This window comes from Euprymna scolopes, chromosome 9 (genome assembly GCF_053919585.1).
Source record: "Euprymna scolopes isolate OS-2025 chromosome 9, ASM5391958v1, whole genome shotgun sequence".
Classification (NCBI taxonomy): domain Eukaryota; kingdom Metazoa; phylum Mollusca; class Cephalopoda; order Sepiida; family Sepiolidae; genus Euprymna; species Euprymna scolopes.
In genome coordinates, this window is record NC_136490.1 from 57,528,138 (window position 1) to 57,535,368 (window position 7,231).

Below are 7,231 nucleotides of genomic sequence, written 5' to 3' on the forward strand. Positions count from 1 at the left end.
CCAAGGTCGCTGGAAAGATGGTGGGATCCTTCTTCCGCTCCAGACGATATCTCACTACTGATGCAATTCTCTATTTATATAAAAGCCAAGTACGTCCAAGGATGGAATACTGCTGCTATATCTGGGCTGGAGCTGCTAAAAACAGCCTATCCTGCCTTGACAAAGTACAAAATAGACTTCGTGGCTTAGTGGGGGATGCCCTTTTCTCTACCCTGCAACCTCTCTTCCACAGAAGAGACGTTGCGAGCCTATCCTTGTTTTATCGTTATTTCCATGGCAGGTGCTCGTCTGAACTCCAATCTCTGGTCCCCCCTCGCCAATCTTTCACGAAAAACACCCGTTTAGCTGAATCCACTGTGAAAAATTTCCCCCACTCTTTATCTGTGCCTAAATGAAAACGTAGATTCCATGAACAAAGCTTCTTTCTTAGAACTGCACGCCTGTGGAACTCTGTTCTGTCTGCCTGCGTCCCACCTGACTACAATTTGGATGTCTTCAAGTCCAACGTTAACAAATTCCTAATGAACCGCCCCCTTAAGTAAACCCTTCATCAAATCTCCACATTACCGTACTGTACTTGTAATAACCTTTATCCCTGAGTGGCTTCCGGCCCTTGATAAGTGGTGACCACCGTGTAAAAAAAAACAAAAAAAACAAACAGAATGCATTGAATCGATTTTTCGATGAATCCAATAGGCACTTTAACCCAATATTTTCTTTTATTTTTCTTTCTTCACGTAGCTAGAACGCGTTCCTTTTATCATAGATTTGCACCACCTAACCTATTAGATGTTCACAATTTATTTATATTATCCATGCCTGGTTTTTCTTCCTGTTTTTTTTTTGTTATAATATCGACGTTTGCGTGATTGCATTTTGTCCAACATCAAGATTTGACACGTTTAGTTTGTCTTGTGGAAATTCCGTAGAATTAAATCTCTTAATAATACCCGGTTTACATGTTTTAACTATGCTTTCTATCATTCTTACTGTGCGTTTTCATTGATAAACGGTTGGGTAATAAATGAGGATCTATGAACATACGTATTATAACATGATGTCCGGCCTTTTTATCACCCGACATTTCATCAGACGTCTATTAATCACAAACTGTAATTCACTAGACATTTAATCACATTTATTTTCACTGTGGGATCAAGTTGGATCTATATTTTTTCACGGGTTGTGTGTAACACGGAGTTTAAAGCAAACAACTGACAGAGTCGAAGAATTTGTCCAGGGTGATAATCCAGGCTGGTCTTAGCTGCTTCGAATTTGTAACCATATATTCATGCGTTCCTGCTCCTATTAAAAAGAAACAACAAAAAAGCTTGTACATAGGTATTTAAATAACGTCTTTTAAAAGTGTATATATATATATGTATATATATATATATATATACATATACACGCCCATATATATATATATATATATATATATATATATATATATATATACATATACACACACCTATATATATACATATACACACATATATATATATACATATGCACACATATATATATATATATATACATATACACACACACACACACACACATATATATATATATATATATATATATATATATATATATATATATATATATATATAAACTCAACCTTCCCAAACATACACATTTATAGTTTCTTTCCCGATATGGGAAGGATTTTTACACTGTTTCCTTTTCACTTAAGTATGGTCTATGATCATTTTCTTCTGTATTTTTTCCTTGTAATATCTTGATGATGTCCCCTGCAATAGGGACGAAACGTTGATCACCATATCATAAATTCATTTTGGTTTTTCTCTTTTCAAAACAACATATATATATATATATATATATATATATATATATATATATATATATATATATATACATATATATATATACATATATTATCTCATATTTATAATTAACGGTTCCTATGTCAAGCCAGACATAGAAAGGCCGCAGAACGGTATGTATTCTCTTCTAATGACCCGGTATTATTTATAAGATGCTATAAAATACACCCCCAAAACCTGATTGTATACAAGTTTACGGGTGAATAAACTATGAAAGGCAATGAAAGAAAAACAATAAATGACAATCTATACAAGTAAAAACGATTAAAAATAAATAAGATGAGGAAGGTCCAAGAAGTCGCGTTTTCTCTCTTCACGACCGGCATTAACAGTATCCGAATTGGATTAATTCACAAGTGAAAACAACAGAACAAATCATTATAAACAAGCCTATAACGTAAACTGTTTCTTTCAAAACACATCTTCTCTTGTTCGCATGCTTCATGGCGAGTTTCCTGTTATGTTTATGAAGTAATTTATATCCATCGTATTAAATTCTATACTACGTCTGTTTAGATTATCAACCAGCATATGTGCTGCTTCTTGGAGACATCTCCACAGCTTTTCTCTATCTATAATTTTACGTGGTCTGATAAGGGTAGATCTGCCCACTTTTCCCTCCACAGATGATCAGGCATACCCTACATTTCGGTTCCCCACCTATTTCGAAAGTTTTCCTAATCTTACATTTAGTGAACGTCATGTTCCAACTTTGCATGGTTTTCCACATCAGCATAGAATGTCATAAAGACATTTCTTAATCATTGTCTTTCTGAAGAGAGCTTGAGTCGCAAAAAATTTGCTTCTGAATCCTGTCCTGATATCATATAGATTACACATTCGTGAATCTCTTACTCTACAAGACCTTCATGTTTGGCATAGAAACAGTAGTTGTTTGTTCTCTGTTTGAGTGGAGGGTTTCTTATAAATTGTCGATCTTTTCTTGATGTTTATTGCTCTTAGTGCATATTGTTTTGCTCGGTGTTTTAGGTAACTGAAGATTCCTTTCTTTACATTATATTGATGGTGTGAGTGGAAGTTAAGATACTTGCCCACTCAGAAAATGTTCAAATTTGACTGAATAATGTGAACCGGATCCATCTATCAATACAGTCTACGGTGGAAACATAACATGATCACACATTTCCGTATTAAGATGTGTTAATAATTCGAATTGATCAGAAGTTTATGCCATTGGTATACCGAAAGGCAACTTAATTATGAAACCAATAGCCTCAATATAAAAATATAAAAATAATACCATATAAAATAATCATTTTACTAGAAGACTATTCTGACGTATACTTATATGTCACTTCCTTTCCTAGTGAAAATATGATTATAAATATGGTTTTCCATTGGCTGGAAATGAGAAGTTTAAAATGGTGGAACATTTAGATCTAATCTTACTTTTTACGCAGTTTTAATATTCAGTAAAGAGGTTTTTAAAGCATCGAGAACTTCGTCGGATGAGCCCATGCAAACAACTTTACTCAGTATTTAAAGCTTTCTTACTTAGAAGTATTTTCTATTTAAAATATAAATTTTATTTTCATTGTTTTCTCGGGAAAATATATTAAAAACAAAATAAAGTACATTTTACAGTTATAATGAAACTACCGGTATTTAAATTTTGTACATGTTTTAAAAATAATTAGTGTTTAATAGTTTTAAACTATTAATTTATATTGAACTAAATCAGTCACTATATGCTTTGGATGATTCGATATGCAATTTTACTGGAAATATTACTACTAAATGTATCACTTGCGTGATGCATATACATAGCTTCAGATATAGTAATTATATCACAGATTTGTTTTCGTTTCCGGACAGTCGTAAATTGTAGTATATCAAAGTATTTATTTGCTAGTTTAAAGTATTTTCTTTTTATTTACTGAACAATCAAAATGTCTGTTTATTTTTACTCGTCTCGGCACTTCCTAATATGAGCATACATTTACTCTAAGACATTATGTAACTTATTACTACTAGACGCACACAAATAGAGACACACAAAAACAGAAAACACAGATACACAGACGCCCCACACAATATATATATATATATATATATATATATATATATATATATATATATATATATATATATATATATGCGATGTAGTCACAAGTAATAACGAATTGAAAGAAAAGTTTACAATAAAACTTGCTTATGTAACACTTCATAATTGTTAATAAGTCAATTTCATTTTCTGACACGGTTTCCCCAACAATAGGAGGATCCATACTGAAGTATCCATCTTAGGATTATTTTTGCTATCTATCACATTATTTGTCGATCCGCTTTGAATGTTTAACCACGAGAAGAATTCGATTATTCAGGTATTACGTTATGTTACATAAAAAAAATCGAAATAAAAATAATTAATTTTATGGTTAAACATTTTTGAATAGATTATTTACAAATACATCCCTTGGTTAATATTGTTTTTGTTTCATGAAACGTATAAAATCTATTCAAAACTGAATTGCAATATTATAATATAGTTTTCACTTATTTTATGATCCAGGCCGATTATTGACTCTAATACTCCAGGATTTTAATTAAATAAAATATTAAATACATGTAGTAAATTTTTAATTTCGAAAAAAATGACAAATATTGAGCCTTATTTAAATAAAGTATATCTATCTATTCTATAACTCATACACACATAGATTTTCAGGATGTGAATTTAAAGAATATGGCGGATGTATACAAATGCCGAGTCAGGGTAGAGAAAAGAAACATTACTATAAAAGACAGACACATATGTTCAAGATAACAGAGGTCAAAAAGAAGGAACATGATCAAGTTTTATTTGGGAAAGTACCTGGAAATAAATGTCGTTAAAAAAATAGTAGATTAATTACTTGTCCTGTGTTCCTTGCGACGTGTATAAACGTGTATAACGTTACATCAATGAATCCATTACTTATGAACATAGAGTAAAATGTAATAGCTTTACATGCAGAGTGCAAAGGTAATCGAGGAACCTGTCTACAACTGTTTAAATAAATGATCATAATCGTCCAGTCAATGCTGATAACAATTTACGTTTTGATACAATTTTCCTGTCATCTTACAAAGAAGACTTCAAGAAGACTACAAGAAGATTTCACTAAAGATGAGTGAAGGGTTTTCTGTCATATATTTCTGCCATATAAAATATATATTAATATATTTCCTGATATTTAGCTTGCGTGCTGGTTGAAACATGTTCTTTTTAACATTTTTATCATCCGCAATTTACAATTAACTTATCAAGTGACTTATCCCGAAAAACACCGACCGTCTTTCAGTACAATAGAACACAGGGGTACGCTGGTCCTAGGATAATATTTTATCAGGTCACGCTGTAGAATACAATGTGCTTCCGACCCTGGTTACAGCCTTTGAACGCTTTACTGTGTTATTAATAATAGTATTTTATTATATACAAGTGTATTATATACTACATTGTATTTTGTTACTAATTGGTGATGTCGTATCCCGGGGTTCTATTTTAAGGGAATCTGTTGCGAGGTAATTCAACCCAAACGTACGGGGCAGCAAAGAAAATTTCATGTTACTTGAAAAGTAAGCACCTGTCGGAAATTAGACATGGCCATATGTTATCGTTTAAAGAATATACACTTTTTAATAGTTTCGTTTAACAAGCTATGAAAAACCATAAAAGGAACATATCAAGTAGATTGTATATATCATAAGTATAATTTCCAAACATAATTGAATGCACATTATTAGAAGACTAATACTGCCACTAATAATATAGGTAATGATAATAATTAAATAATGTAGCAATTTAATGTCGTACATACCACCCTCGTAACTTTTTATATGTAATATACACAAAGTAATTAAAAAAAGTTTCTCCTTATTTCCTGTTGTATTTAAATGGAATTACTATTTTTTGCTAGGATCAAATGTAATATCTATTTCCTCTAAAATAATATCGTAACTTCTACATAAAAGCTGGGCATTCATAGAATGGATATATTACAAGCCTGTATAAAAGTTTTGAAGATAGACCTTGATAAGTTTATGTATTCTTACAGTATATTAACTAGAGTACGTAGATACATATTTTCACTTTGAACAAAGACAGTAAAATGTTACCGTGGGGTTTGTATTTGTGCTAGGCGTCTATTGAATGGAAATATTTTTAAGCACGCAGCAATATATAATAAATGGATAATACAAAAGTAGGTCTTGTAATAATAATAAAAATATCGCTCGAAGCATTGAAACAAAAATTATAGTAGCCCCATAAGGTTCTTTTTTGTCTGCAAGTCAGTTCAGAAAATTGCAAGCAAATAGATGACAGGTAAAGGTCTCAGTCTTTCTTATTTGTGATCTCACGGGAGTAGCGACACGGTATTGTATTGACACGAGGGTAACTCTGGCTTAAAAACTCTCTTCTCCCAAAGGGAGATAAGTTTGAAGATAGATAACTTTCTCGTCCTCAGAGTTTACTTCGGAAAGGAGGCAATCAACTCCTCATTAAGCGTCGGTTTTCAAAGTATACGATTAATGACAGGTGTTAAATATCAGCAATAGCTACAAAATGACCACATATAATTATTATATGCACGGATATCCGTCCCTAGAAACGTTTGAATCACTTCTACGTCCCTTTACGTCAATTTAAATCAAGGTAGGAGGATAGTAAACACGTTGAGAATTATTCTTTTTCAATCCTAATAGTAATCCATTATATTTTTTCGTTCTAAAAATTTCTACAAGTAAATGCCTTATCTTAAAGGCTGTTGCGAAGAAACTGAAATCAATGGAAATTTACTTAATTCATATTTTATTTCCATGGATCTGTCATCTCAGTTGGATTACACCATTTTTAATAGATAAGTACTTAGTGATTATTAATCCCCGCTTTTTATCCCGATTCTGTCCACCCCATGAATATCCGAAATCAGATCTTCAGACATTTATTTCCGTTTGACGAAATATTATCTTATATAATACTAGCATGGGTGCCCGACACTGCACGGACGTTTGTAGGTGTATGCTAAGCAAAAGAGAAAAACAGGTAAATTTGTTTAAACTTTGACCCCTATCATGACCCTTTAACATTAATTGTTTTGGGCTTAAATCAAATTATTAAGAGTTCTCAAAGAAGGGCAAATCGTTGAACTTTGACCCCATTAACAGCCAAATTTCTGGCCGCAAATCAATCAGATAGATTTGGCCAAATCTCAGTATCCTGTATATCAAGTTTCTTATCTATAGAACGAAATTTAACAGAGTTATTGCGAAAGAAAATGTACACAGACAGACAGACACGCACACACACGCACACTCACGCACGTTCACTTTTATAGATATACTATCATGGGTGTCCAGCGTTGCCTGGTTGTTTG